Source organism: Hyla sarda, chromosome 6 (assembly GCF_029499605.1).
Source record: "Hyla sarda isolate aHylSar1 chromosome 6, aHylSar1.hap1, whole genome shotgun sequence".
NCBI classification, from domain to species: Eukaryota; Metazoa; Chordata; class Amphibia; order Anura; family Hylidae; genus Hyla; species Hyla sarda.
In genome coordinates, this window is record NC_079194.1 from 60,815,542 (window position 1) to 60,831,202 (window position 15,661).

Here is a 15,661-nt window from a genome sequence, read left to right on the forward strand (position 1 = left end):
TTGTTTTTTTTTTCTGGCAATTTTTGGATATCTGCCACTGCAATTTTTGAGCCAAAGTCAGAAGTGAATTCATAATGGAGAAGTGTAAGTCCTTCCAGATATCCAAAAACTGCCAGAAAAAAAAACCAAGTGGAATCCTAGCCTAAGACTTCTTTTTCTCATAACATTTTTTGTACCAAAATCTACAGCAGCAAATCCGCTACAAATCCAAAAAGCAGACCTTTATATAACTACAAGTTCCCAAAGAACTTCAGCCCGGCATCTTTGCTTCTAGATCGGCCTTTTCCCTCGTCCACTTGCACAGAATGAATATTAGTGCTAAACTGTGAGCTAACAGGTGCCCTGAGATATACTGCCATCTAGTGATGAAATATCAAACTGCATGACCTCATAGTTATAGGCAGATAGTAAAGGCCCATCTATAGGATTATAGTAGAAATTATTTAAATAAATATCTTAATGCATGACATCATAGTTACAGCCGGATATAAAAGACCATTTATAGGAATACGCTAGGAATTTTTTTTATATAAATATCATAATATACACAGAATTTTTTAATATACAGCCTAATCACTGTGTAATGAAATGGCCTTGAAGAGGTTGTCCAATCCCAGTTGGCTTTTTAAGGCCACCTCCGACCCGTTTTTGGCGGCCAGATGTCGTCAGAAACTCAGGAAGTTGCGTAACTTCCCTGCTTCCACTGCTTTCGGCTTTAGCGACCATCTCCAGCCACCGCAAACCAGCAGATGGGTGTAAAAAGCAAGATGATGAGCTGGGACAACTCCTTTAAAGCAGTTTATTAGGATAGGACATCAATATCTGATCTATAGGGGTCTGACACTCAGCACCCCACCAATCAGCTGTTCGTCATAGATGCAATGCCCACATATACAGAGACCCCTGTGGTAAGCAGACAGCTCTGTACATTGTATAGTAGCCTTGCTTGGTTAGTGCATCTCAGCTCCCATTCACTTCAGTGTCCCGGAAAACCCCTTTAGGGTAGGGTTACACGGGGCCGGAGTATCGTGACATCACTACATAAGGAGCACATGCATGTGCACATATTGCCACAACTAAGAGCCACATTTGGCTCGAAACGCGTTGGTGCTTCTTGTTTTATTACCATTATATATATCCTATTGCGTTTAATCTCAATGGAATAAAAGTGAAGTTTTAATTATTAATTTTCGTTTCGGAGCAGCTGGAGGCCCTTGCCTCCTTCTTTTGCCTCCTTCTTCCAGTTTCTGCCCTGCTCTCCGAATACAGACATGGTCTTCAGTCATGGAACATTCAACAGTGGTGAGCTGAATCTACATATTTTTTCTACTGGCGGTATACTACAACTGGATGTTGACTAGAGCTGATGATTTCACTCTTATACTGACAGCTTAATCCCCTAGATGCCAGGGTCAATAGTGATCATAGCATCTAAGCAGTTAAGTCATAGTTGTGGGTCCCCACAGCACAATAGCGGTGTGACAATCAGTTGTCATAGCAGCCAGGTGCCTTCTGAAGAACACATGTATTAAAATGTACTATATGAGCAAGCAAGCAATCATTCAAGTCTATTAGGGAGACTTAACATGTAAGAATTTTTTTTTTTTTAAGTTATTAAAATAGTTATTAAAAAATACAAAGTAAACGCTTTTTTATTTTATAGTAAAATGGAAAGTTCCATTAAAAAGTATGATTATTCTTGCAAAAAACAAGCCCTGATATGGCTCTGTCAATAGAAAAATAATGGAGGAGGAAAATAATTAAAAAACTGAAACAGTAAATTGTGAAATGTGGCCTCCACGGATCAGGTGGGATTTTTATGATGTGATCTTGAGAATTTGAAGGCCAAGTCAACACCTTAAACTATTTATCTTGTTCTTCGTACCTATGTGCTGTATGTCATAGTAAGATCCACATGAGGCCAGAACACAAAGTTTTCCAGCAGAACATTACATCACATTGGCCATCATTTACTATTGCTAACCCGACATGTTGTGTCAGGTTGTGCGCCAGAAATTCTGTCTGTGATAGAATTTGCACCATAAGTGAAAAAACCCTGACTAACTCTCCATTTTGCTAAGAAAACCTGAAAAGGGGGCGTGGCAGTTGGGAAAGGGGCGTGGTCACAGAAAAGGGGCGCGTTCCTGACATTTTCACAAAAACTCAACATATTGACTAAGGTTTCTACAGAAAATGTGGTGGATTTCAGCTGAGGAAAACCCTACAGATCAGAGCATGTGTAAAAAAAAAGGGAAATGTAGGGAAAGTGGAAAATGTAGGGAAACCTTAGCAAATACAGTGGAAAATAAATTGTAGGGAATTAAAACCCACAAAGAAATGTACACAACACTCTTAGTAAATAAGGGCCACTGTCTCCTTGTCTTCTTCCCATAGTGCATCCTGGGGCCATCTCTTCTCCAGGTAAGTAGTGCCACCACACCAAGCTATGCACATAATGTTAAACAATAGGAAATTCATCAGGTTAGGCGCCTTCTATTGCTCCTTGGTCAAGTTATGATGATCACATACACATTCTAGGCTCTTTCTGTGGTGAACAGGGGTCAGCATGGCACACTGACTGGTCTGTGGTTATAATGGGTCTGTGGTTAGGCAGCCCCATAGACAACAAGGTGTGATGTCTTACATGTTATCACCCCTTTCTGTTATAGCCACTATTTACTTTTTATAGTCATTTTTGCTATAGTAGCTCCTCTGTGGGAAATGTACCAGACTGGCTAGCATCAATGAGTCCTGGGCACCCATTTTCCTGTCACTGGCCCACCAGTTGTCCATCCTTGGACCCTTTTGTTAGGTACCATTCACTGCATACAGGAGCAATCCACAGGACCTGCTGTTTTAGAGATGCTCTGACCCAGTCATCTGGCAAACACACTTAACTCTTGTCAGAGTTGCTCAAATCCTTACACTTGTCCAATACATCAAATTCAAGAACTGTGGAGGAGATTTATCAAAACCTGTCCAGAGAAAAAGTTGCTGAGTTGCCCATAGCTGTCACGATTCGGCTTACGGGTTGTGGATCCGCTGTGTCAGCGAGGGATTGGCGTGGACCGTGCTAGTGGACCGGTTCTAAGAGGCTACTGGTTTTCACCAGAGCCCGCCGCAAAGCGGGATGGTCTTGCTGCGGCAGTAGCAACCAGGTCGTATCCACTAGCAACGGCTCAACCTCGCTGACTGCTGAGAAGGCGTGGGACAGAAGGACTAGGCAGAGGCAAGGTCAGACGTAGCAGAAGGTCGGGGGCAGGCGGCAAGGTTCGTAGTCAGGATGGATAGCAGAAGTTCAGGTAACACAGGCTTTGGACACACTAAACGCTTTCACTGGCACAAGGCAACAAGATCCGTCAAGGGAGTGCAAGGGAGGAGATCAGATATAGCCAGGGAGCAGGTGGAAGCCAATTAAGCTAATTGGGCCAGGCACCAATCATTGGTGCACTGGCCCTTTAAGTCTCAGAGAGCTGGCGCGCGCGCGCCCTAGAGAGCGGAGCCGCGCGCGCCAGCACATGACAGCAGGGGACCGGGACGGGTAAGTGACCTGGGATGCGATTCGCGAGCGGGCGCGTCCCGCTGTGCGAATCGCATCCCCGACGGCCATGACAGTGCAGCGCTCCCGGTCAGCGGGACTGACCGGGGCGCTGCAGGGAGAGAGACGCCGTGAGCGCTCTGGGGAGGAGCGGGGACCCGGAGCGCTAGGCGTAACAGTACCCCCCCCTTAGGTCTCCCCTTTTTTTTGTCCGATAACTGCCTCCCCTGGGATGAGGACACCGGGAAAGAATGGAGGGTTTCCTCAACGGCAGGCAGTACAGCAGGAGTTGGAATGGGGAGGGAGGGCAGAGGGTGAAGCTTGGCACGGGGCAGGGTGACACAAGGACGGGAGCCATGAGGAGGCACAGAGGCTTGCCTGACGGGACTGGGAGGGGGGGAGAGGCACTTCCTATGGCAGGCAGAGTCCCAGTTCTTGATCTCCCCGGTGGTCCAATCAAGGGTGGGAGAATGAAGCCGGAGCCATGGCAGACCGAGGAGGACCTCAGAGGTACAGTTGGGGAGAACGAAGAGCTCAATCCTTTCGTGGTGGGGTCCAATGCACATCAGGAGGGGTTCTGTGCGGTAACGCACGGAGCAATCCAATCTGACTCCGTTGACCGCGGAAATGTAGAGCGGCTTGACGAGACGGGTCACCGGGATGCGGAATTTATTCACAAACGACTCCAAAATAAAATTCCCAGAGGCACCAGAGTCCAAGCAGGCCACGGCTGAGAGGGAGGAGTTGGCTGAAGGAGAAATCCGCACGGGCACCGTGAGACGTGGAGAAGCAGACTTAGAACCAAGAGACGCCACACCCACGTGAGCTGGGTGCGTGCGTGCGTTTCCCAGACGTGGAGGACGGATAGGGCAATCCACCAAGAAATGCTCGGTACTGGCACAGTACAGACAGAGATTTTCTTCCCTACGGCGATTCCTCTCTTCCTGGGTCAGGCGAGACCGATCCACTTGCATGGCCTCCTCGGCGGGAGGCCCAGGCGTAGACTGCAAAGGATGCTGTGGGAGAGGTGCCCAGAGATCTAAGTCTTTTTCCTGGCGGAGCTCTTGGTGTCACTCAGAAAAACGCATGTCAATGCGGGTAGCCAAATGGATGAGTTCTTGGAAGTTGGCAGGAATCTCTCGTGCGGCCAGCACATTCTTGATGCGACTGGATAGGCCTTTTTTAAAGGTCGCGCAGAGAGCCTCGTTATTCCATGATAACTCGGAAGCAAGAGTACGAAATTGGATGGCGTACTCGCCCACTGAAGAATTACCCTGGACCAGGTTCAACAGGGCAGTCTCGGCAGAAGAAGCTCGGGCTGGCTCCTCGAAGACACTCCGGACTTCAGCGAAGAAGGACTGGACTGTGGCTGTGGCAGGATCATTGCGGTCCCAGAGCGGTGTGGCCCAAGACAAGGCCTTTCCTGAAAGAAGGCTTACTACGAACGCCACCTTAGACCGTTCTGTAGGAAACAAGTCCGACAACATCTCCATATGCAGGGAACACTGAGACAAAAATCCACGGCAGAGTTTAGAGTCCCCATCAAATTTGTCCGGCAGGGACAAGCGGAGGCTAGGAGCGGCCACTCGCTGCGGAGGGGGTGCAGGAGCTGGCGGAGGAGATGGTTGCTGCTGTAGCAGAGGCAGAAGTTGCTGTAACGTGGCGGTCAACTGCGACAGCTGCTGTCCTTGTTGGGCAATTTGCTGCGATTGCTGAGCGACCACCGTGGTAAGGTCAGCGAGACTTGGCAGCGGCACCTCAGCGGGATCCATGGCCGGATCTACTGTCACGATTCGGCTTACGGGTTGTGGATCCGCTGTGTCAGCGAGGGATTGGCGTGGACCGTGCTAGTGGACCGGTTCTAAGAGGCTACTGGTTTTCACCAGAGCCCGCCGCAAAGCGGGATGGTCTTGCTGCGGCAGTAGCAACCAGGTCGTATCCACTAGCAACGGCTCAACCTCGCTGACTGCTGAGAAGGCGTGGGACAGAAGGACTAGGCAGAGGCAAGGTCAGACGTAGCAGAAGGTCGGGGGCAGGCGGCAAGGTTCGTAGTCAGGATGGATAGCAGAAGTTCAGGTAACACAGGCTTTGGACACACTAAACGCTTTCACTGGCACAAGGCAACAAGATCCGGCAAGGGAGTGCAAGGGAGGAGATCAGATATAGCCAGGGAGCAGGTGGAAGCCAATTAAGCTAATTGGGCCAGGCACCAATCATTGGTGCACTGGCCCTTTAAGTCTCAGAGAGCTGGCGCGCGCGCGCCCTAGAGAGCGGAGCCGCGCGCGCCAGCACATGACAGCAGGGGACCGGGACGGATAAGTGACCTGGGATGCGATTCGCGAGCGGGCGCGTCCCGCTGTGCGAATCGCATCCCCGACGGCCATGACAGTGCAGCGCTCCCGGTCAGCGGGACTGACCGGGGCGCTGCAGGGAGAGAGACGCCGTGAGCGCTCTGGGGAGGAGCGGGGACGCGGAGCGCTAGGCGTAACAATAGCAACCAATCAGATCGCTTCTTTCATTTTCCAGAGGCCTTTTCAAAAATGAAAGAAGCAATCCGAGTGGATCCACAGTGTATTTTACGCTTCGGATCAGCCGCCAAAGGACCCCTACAGGGTGCCTTTAGATGTGCTTGCTGGAGCGGCAAAATGCTGCTAGGAGCAGACACACTGCGATGTGCAAGTCGCCATGATGATCTCAGCCTAGCTCAGGGGCAGCGACCGCGATGTGTGTGAGTACACTGTGCATGCCCGCGCGACTCGCACATCGAAGCAGTGTATTGCCGATCCGAGCAGGCACATCTAAAGGCACCCTGTAGGGGTCCTTCAGCAGCGGATCCGCAGCGTAAAATACGCTGTGGATCTGCTCGTCTGAACATACCCTAAGTGTACGTTCAGATAAGCAGATCCACAAGGTATTTTATGCTGCGTATACGCCGCCTATGGACCCCTACAGGGTAACTCAGATGTGCTTGCTCGAAGTGGCAATATGCCGCTATGAGCAGACACACTGCTGCAATAAGCGAGTCACTGCGCATGCGCGGTGTACTCGCACACATTGCGGCCGCTCCCCCTGTTCCCTGAGCTAAGCTGAGAGCCGTCGCGATGTGCGAGTATACTGTGCATGCGCACGGCGACTCGCACATCGCAGTGTCTCTGCTCATAGTGGCGTATTGCCACTCCGAGCAGGAACATCTGAGTCACCCTGTAGAGGTCCATCGGCGGTGGACCCGCAGTGTAAAATACTCTGTGGATCCGCCCGTGTGAACGTACCCTTATAGCGATATTCCAAGAATTGTTGGTAGCCCCCACACTATTCCTCTTTTTTTTTTTTTTTGCCAATAATAGTGGTTAAGTTACAATTTCTAGCGGTACGCCTTAAAGACACCACCATTATTTTTGTACCGTCACCAAAAAAAACTAAATCTCCTGCCGGGTGTAGAATCCCAAGGTGAAGGGGCCAAGGGAGGTCACAGAGAAACTTTCTGTTCCATTAATGAGATTTGCACCCACTCACTTTACGTGCTTTACCTGTGTTAGAATGTTGGCACGCTGTGCGCATAATATTAGAGCGTAGTCGTACACACATTTTCACCAAACAAGTCTTAACAGAATTCAAGCTTCCTCGGGCATACCTTCAATAAAATCTATGTGTTCTGCTGTTTTTTTCTTCCATGTTTCCTCCAGGGTTCTTTCTCTCTTTTCTCTCTTTCTAAAAGGGAAAAAAAAAAAAAATGTGTTTTTATGATTTATTAGCTGTTGAGAAATGTTTGCATTAAAATATGTTTTATAGTCAACATCTGGTGTTATATGTACCAGTGCACCTTCATTCCTTACCCAGAAGGCATTGCTCTGTTCACAGCCCCGCTTACTTGTCAGCTGGCTTACCTCACTCCAACCATTGCAAAAATTGTTGGTTCTATATTGGTATTTTATACAAATATAAATTTTCTGTCTGTCTGGACAACATCATTCAGGGGAGCAGCATGTGGGGGGTAACGGATCAGTCCACTCCGGGCTCATTTCGTGGAAGTAATCTGAATGAGGCTTTACAGTGAAATACTTGCTACAATGCGTATCACGTTTCTTTACTGGTCTGATACCATCTCGGTCTTATCAGTGACTTCATGTTAATTTTATCCGGGAAAGAATCTCTGCCCAAGGTAGAACATGAAGGAATTTCAGTACACAAATTGCGCATATTCCCCCTTGAGAACTAGTTTGCCCGGATTAGCAGCAATTACCTTGATGGATGTTACCGCCGAGAGAGATAAGTGATCAGAATCTCCATTATTAAGGTATCTCTCTGAATCTGTAAACCTTTATAGAAACACAAGTCTAAGTGAAGTGTTGTAGTGGAAGGGTTAAATGTGTCAAAAAAAAAAAGAGGGGGGGGGGGGGGGGGGGAGTTCATGACTATCCGGAGGCACCAGAATTTTTTAGTTCATAAATAGCTTACATCTCTGCATTATCAGCTCGGAATACGAATACCGCTGTAAACAGATAGATCAGATACCGTTATCTCCATCAGCGCTGGAATAGCCAGATCTTTAACCCCTTCCAGCCTGCAATGGGTAAAATTGAGTTTCAACATGGGTGGGACGAGCCGCAATAGTACAGGCGAAAGAAATGACACAATAGGAATGCCTAAACTACTATCCAGCATTTGGGTGAAAAAAATACATTATGGAGGATGTTTTTCTTCAGGATATTCAGAATATTACGCATATTATAACTGAAGAACAAAAAGAAACATAGCCAGCACAACTACCTAATACACGGTGCACGCTGCTGTGGCAAATACAGAGTATACAAAAAAGAAGGTTGCAGCATTAGGTAGTTGTGCTGGCTATTAGAGATGAGCGAACTTACAGTAAATTCGATTCATCACGAACTTCTCGGCTCGGCAGTTGATGACTTTTCCTGCATAAATTAGTTCAGCTTTCAGGTGCTCCCGCGGGCTGGAAAAGGTGGATACAGTCCTAGGAGACTCTTTTCTAGGACTGTATCCACCTTTTCCAGCCCACTGGAGTACCTGAAAGCTGAACTAATTCATGCAGGATAAGTCATCAACTGCCGAGCCGAGAAGTTCGTGGCGAATCGAATTTACTGTAAATTCGCTCATCTCTACTGGCTATGTTTCTTTTTGTTTTTGCTGTGCAATTTAGGGGGAGTGGCACCCTCTGTAGCCGTGCACCCCTCCCCTTTTTCACAGGAGGTTTTATAAATTGATAGTGGATCCAGCATGTCACCCAGTCAGAGGCCATATGCCCAGCAGAGGTGAGTGAAATGAGTGTAAGGGTCCCATCCGAAATGAGGCTACCTCCGCGTGGTGGATGGGGGAATACGTTTTGATCAAAAAGTGCGCTAAGAGCCTAAATTTTTTGACCAAGAGTGCTGCTGCAACCTTCTTTTTTGTATATTATAACTGCTTAACCTCTTAACGACAATGGACGTAAATGTACGTCATGGAGCCGGGGTACATAACGCACCATGACGTACATTTACGCTCCGCCATGACCGCGAGCACTGATCTGGTGCTCACGGTCATTGCGGAGCGTAAATGTATGAATGGCAGGTACGTGCGTGGCAGGTCCCGGCTGCTATCAGCAGCCAGGTACCCGCCGGTAACGGCGGACACCTGCGATCGTGCAGATGTCCGCCATTAACCTCTCAGATGCCGTGATCAACACAGATCACGGCATCTGCGGCAGTGCAGTACTTTAAATGGATGATCGGATCGCCCGCAGCGCTGCCGCAGGGATCCGATCATCCAGCAGGGCAGCCGGAGGTCCCCTCACCTGGCTCCGGCTGTCTCCCGGGGTCTTCTGCTCTGGTCTGAGATCGAGAAGACCAGAGCAGAAGATCACCGATAACACTGATCAGTGCTATGCCCTATGCATAGCACTGAACAGTATTAGCAATCAAACAATTGCTATAAATAGTTGCCTATGGGGACTATTAAAGTGCAAAAAAAAAAAAGTAAAGAAATAAAAAAAAAAAAAAGTAAAAAAATGTGAAAATCCCCTCCCCCAATAAAAAGGTAAAACGTCAGTTTGTCAGAATTTTAGCCCCAAAAAAGTGTAAAAAAAAAAAAATTTATACACATATTTGGTATCGCCGCATGTCTGAAATATTTCACAGTCTGAAATATTAAAATATATTGTTAATTATCCCGTATATGCTGCTTTTTTGTCACATTTTCTTCCAAATAACATTAATAAAAAATGTATAAAAAGTAAAACCTAGGCAAAAGTGGTATTGATAAAAACTACAGATCATGGCGCAAACAATGAGCCCCCATACCGCCCCATATACGGAAAAATTAGAAAGATATAGGTGGTCAAAATAGGGCAATTACAAACATACTGTCACGCCGAGCGCTCCGGGTCCCGCTGCTTCCCCGGAGCGTGCTTCTGGATGCAGCGCTCCGGTCGGCACCGCTGACCGCGAGCGCTGCTTCTATGTTTCCGGAGGGGACGCGATCCGAGGTGCGGGATGTGCCCGCTCTTGGATCGCGCCCCGCGTCTCTCACCCACCACGTCCTCCTTCACTGTCCTCCCGGAGCGCGTGGCCCCGCTCTCCAGGGCGTGCGCGCGCCGGCTCTATGAAATTTAAAGGGCCAGTGCACCACTAATTGGTGCCTGGCCCAATCAGTTCAATACATATAAAAACCCACTTCCCCTTCCTGTCCTTGCCGGATCTTGTTGCCCTAGTGCCCTGAGAAAGTGTTTTGTGTATCCCAAGCCTGTGTATCCAGACCCTTGCCGTTGCCCCTGACTACGAACCATTGCTGCCTGCCCAGACCTTCTGCTACGTCCGACCTTGCTCTTGCCTTGTCCTTGTGTACCGCGCCTGACTCAGCTGACCCCCTGACCTGGGGGTTACCTGCCGCTGCCAGTCCATCCCGCTTTGCGGCGGGCTCTGGTGAAAACCAGTAACCCCTTAGATTCTGTTCCCCTTGTAACGCCATCACCTCACTGACACAGAGGATCCACCTCCAGTGTCCTCTCTGCATACCAGTTCGGATCCTGACACATACTAATTTTGTTATAACGGTTTGAGATTTTTTTTAAGTGGTACAATTATAGAAAAGCATATAACATGGGTATCATTTTAATGGTATTGACCCACAGAATAAAGAAAACATGTCATTTTTACCGGAAAGTGTACAGCGTGAAAACAAAACCTTCCAAAATTTGCTAAATTGCGGTTTCCTTTTCAATTTTCCCATATAAATAATATTTGTTGGTTGCGCCGTACATTTTATGCTAAAATAAGTGATGTAATTACAAAGGACAATTGGTGACGCAAAAAATAAGCCCTCATATGGGTCTGTGGATGGAAATATAAAAGTGTTATGATTTTAAGAAGGAGAGGAGAAAAAAACAAAAATGCAAAAATAAAATTGGTCTGGTCCTTAAGGGGTTAAAGGGTTAGTCTGGAAATCTGAGCTTTTTAGACACTTCTCCTCTATTCACAGGATAGGGAACAATTGTCTGATCCCAGCAGTCAGAACTCCCCTGCCTCTCCTGTACAGAGCCCCGACTACTTACACGTTCTCCGCACACTCTGGCGCCTGCCCTCCTGGATGGACTGCAAGGGACAAGCCACTCGGCAAATCACCGGCCACAGCAATGTCCTGCTGACAGGTGGTGATTGGCTGAGCAGACTGTCGCTTGAAGGTGGGTGCTGGTGCACACCGTGGACACGTTTAAGTGTACAAAACCGACATGTGTACACATGCATTTTTTTATGTTTTTGTTTTTTTACCTATAGAGGTTTATGGGAGGAAATACATCACAAATCCCCACTGTCAAACCATGCTGCAATTTTTAAAAACTGCTACTAAGCCCCAAAAAAAAAAAAAAAACGCTAAGCACAATAATGGCTGATGGACTCAATGTTCCATGTAGGACTGGAGGCCAAGTGAAAGTTTTTACAACTGTTACAGACTCCCAACTGCATCCAGGCTTTGTGGAGATACCTGTGCCTGTGGAGGGTTTGCAGGGCCTAGAGGGCCATATTTATTTTTGTTATTTTACTTCGGGCTGTACATGAACTGATGATACCAGTCCACCACCATTCACAGGAAACTTCAGCCATTCAGTGGTCTGAATTATATAATGTTTTAATATTTCATGTTTTTATTTGCTTGTTTGTTGTCAACTCTAAGGCCCCTATGGGTTCAATTTTTATTTAAACCTTTTAATTAGTCGAGGTCTGAAGTGTCGGGAGTGAGGAAAAGTACAGGCTAAGCATGTTATTTCCCAGTTCTGTGCCACGTGATCGAGACGGACTCCCAATGTTAGTTCATGGAGCCGTTTAAAGGAAAACTGTCAGCAAAGTCATCCGTACTAACCAGTGTAATGGCTGGTATTGCGGGTGATACTGATTAAAACGCTGCCTAACATGCTTGGATCTGTTGCGGCGTTCCTCCATTATGTTCTTAATTGCGATTATGCAAATGGCCAGTAAGTTGCATGCATGTGCCGAAGATGCACATGCGCAGTAGGAGTAAATACAGAGCAGGGAAGCGGAGGGTATTGTATGAATATGTATGAGCGGGCCGAGCGAGGGCTGAGACGTCATAGTACCCGAGGCGGCCATCATAACTCCGCCCATGCCACTGACTGGTTATTTGCATAATCGCAGTTAGGAACATAACGGAGGAACGACGTGACAGATTCAGGGATGGTAGGCAGCGTTTTAATCAGCGTCACCCGCACTACCAGTCAGTACCACTGTTTAGTGTGGGTAACTTTGCTGACAGTTTTCCTTTAAAGGGGTACTCCACTGGAAGACATTTTTTTAAGTGAACTGATGCCAGAAAACTAAACAGATTTGTTAATGACTTCTATTAAAAAATCATAACCCTTCCAGTATGTGGTGTCCCAGTACCGTATTTAATACGTTACCTTTGTAGAGGTCCCCATAGTCAGAGTCCCTAGGAACGTCGGGGTCCCTCTTCTATAGTTATCCCCTTGTCACCCCTCAGTTAATCTATATCTGTATAGAAGTTCATATAAATATAAGTATAAATATGTATATTTTTAATTGCCTACCTGTTCAGCGTAGCAGGACCTGCGGGTCACGTGATTAGGTTTAGAACTCTATGGTTTTGCTACAGGACCTTTGGTGGTTCTCATGATATGTGATCACCCACAATCCATTGTAACGGTGAGTGACAGCTGATTGGACCAATCCAAAATGGCTCAGCCCCTGCCCATATAAGGGAGCTGCAGCCATTAATCTCTTCTTGTTCCTGCGCTGCCAAGCAAGCAGCATCTCTCTTGGGTTGCTGATTCTGGAAGAGGTAGGACATCCGCAACTTACAAGACGATTTACTAGGCCAAAGCCTTGCGGCCTCAGCCTATATCAAAGCGGTTATACTAAGCAATTCCCCGCTACCCTCCGCAAGATCACTGGACCTAAACGCACCCTTAAATCCAGCGGATCTATGCTACAAAATCCCTAAGAAGCTAAATTGGGCTTATCTGATCCCAACCAACTGTCAATTGCTGCTCAGCTATATCTGTAGAGACTTTGTTATCTGGACTGTTACTATTGCTGCATGTACAGAAATTCTTCAGTAAAAGTTCCTGCAAGTTTTCAGTTAACAGTGGTTGTGGACAATCCTTTATCCTACATTCACCTATTGCTCTTGGGAAGGGTGGCAAGAGGCCTATCAAGATTACAGAATTTACCCCTCACCCTGGCGTCACGAGTGACAAGGGTTAACAGCGCCCTTTGCGATCCTGAACAGCAACACCCTAACAACCCTACACCCCACAAGGCTTTATCTCCCAACGCCACCACAAGTACTTATCAGCTGCTCTATACTCCAGAGGAAGTTCTTTTCTTTTTGAATTTCCTTTCTGTCTGACCACAGTGCTCTCTGCTGACACCTCTGTCCATATCAGGAACTGTCCAGAGCAGGATAGGTTTGCTATGGGGATTTACTCCTACTTTGAACAGTTCCTAAAATGGACAGAGATGTCAGCAGAGAGCGCTGTGGTCAGACAGAATAAGAAATTCAAAATGAAAATACAGCAGCTGATAAGTACTGGAAGGATGAAGCTTTTTTAATAGAAGTAATTTACAAATCTGAAGAGAAAATTTGTTGGTGCAGCTCACAATTATACACTTACCGAGGTGATATGGGGTACACACCTATACCACGGTGTGTTAAATATATCAAAATAACAGAAAAACTGTATCCCCCACCTCAAGGTTAGTGTTTGAATAGTAATAATATTGCAATAAGACCGTGCTTCAATTATTCCAATAATTTATAAAAAATTTGTTATAGTATTTTATATTCCACTCTCACAGGGCCCTTGTGGAAGAAGAAACAATGTTAAAATACAAATAAAAGAATATATGACATCATGCAAAAATGTTCTATATGCCACTTTTGTTATATTAGTTATTATTAGTATTGCAAGTTCTGCCCATTGATGGACACCGATAGACTCATGAAATGTCACTGTCCTTTATGTTGTAGCAATGGTCGCTACAATGATGTTACAATAATTTTAAGTTGTCTCTGGTTGGATTATTTAAGTGCACTACAAACTGTAGCAAATGATGTAATAAACGATGATTTGTTACCAGTTCCTATGGTGCTCCTTTTTAGTCAGCAATCCCTCGCTGAGCTGCAGATGAACTTGCAGAGATGTGTGCTGGCATGCACAGACGGCGGCTGGTCCTGACGGCGCAGGGCCCGGGTGATACCGCCCGATGATACCGAGGAGATGGATGCAAAGCCTCGTGTTTTCAGCGTCTGACGTCAGGAGTCTTGCAAACCATAGGAGCTGAAACTGATTGAGTCTGGACCTAGAAGCAGGTAAGTCCTGGAAGTGGATTGCTCACTCAGAGCTGTAGGTACTGTCCAGAGTGCAACTGTCCAGAGTGTAGCCAACCAGGGTCCTTGCAGTAATAACTATCTAAGCGACAAGTGGCATGAGTGGCATAAATAAAAATGAAAATAAAAATAACTAGACGCGTTTCAGGGTGCTTAATAATGTCTGACCCTTTCTTCAGTAGTTATCATTTACAAATCTGTTTACCTTCCTGGCACCAGTTGATTTAAAAAAAAGTCACATGAGCCAGAAGAAGTGTTCACTAGGCATGTTCTCTCCTGACTTGGCACCATGTGACGCCCAATGTACCTATGTTGTCACGATGCCGGCTGGCAGGTGGTGGATCCTCTGTGCCAGAGAGGGATTGGCGTGGACCGTGCTAGAGGATCGGTTCTAAGTCACTACTGGTTTTCACCAGAGCCCGCCGCAAAGCGGGATGGTCTTGCTGCGGCGGTAGTGACCAGGTCGTATCCCCTAGCAACGGCTCAACCTCTCTGGCTGCTGAAGATAGGCGCGGTACAAGGGAGTAGACAGAAGCAAGGTCGGACGTAGCAGAAGGTCGGGGCAGGCAGCAAGGATCGTAGTCAGGGGCAACGGCAGAAGGTCTGGAATCACAGGCAAGGAACACACAAGGAACGCTTTCACTGGCACTAGGGCAACAAGATCCGGCGAGGGAGTGAAGGGGAAGTGAGGTGATATAGGGAAGTGCACAGGTGTAAACACTAATTGGAACCACTGCACCAATCAGCGGTGCAGTGGCCCTTTAAATCGCAAAGACCCGGCGCGCGCGCGCCCTAGGGAGCGGGGCCGCGCGCGCCGGGACAGAACTGACGGGGAGCGAGTCAGGTACGGGAGCCGGGGTGCGCATCGCGAGCGGGCGCTACCCGCATCGCGAATCGCATCCCGGCCGGAGGTGGTAACGCAGCGCCCCGGGTCCGTGGAACCGACCGGGGCGCTGCAGTGAGGGAAGTGTAGCGAGCGCTCCGGGGAGGAGCGGGGACCCGGAGCGCTCGGCGTAACAGTACCCCCCCCCTTGGGTCTCCCCCTCTTCTTGGGGCCTGAGAACCTGAGGATCAGACTTTTGTCCAGGATATTGTCCTCAGGTTCCCAGGACCTCTCTTCTGGACCACAACCCTCCCAATCCACTAAAAAAAAAGTTCTTCCCCTGACCTTTTTAGAGGCCAAGATCTCTTTGACAGAGAAGATGTCCGAGGAGCCGGAAACAGGAGTGGGAGGAACAGATTTAGGAGAAAAACGGTTGA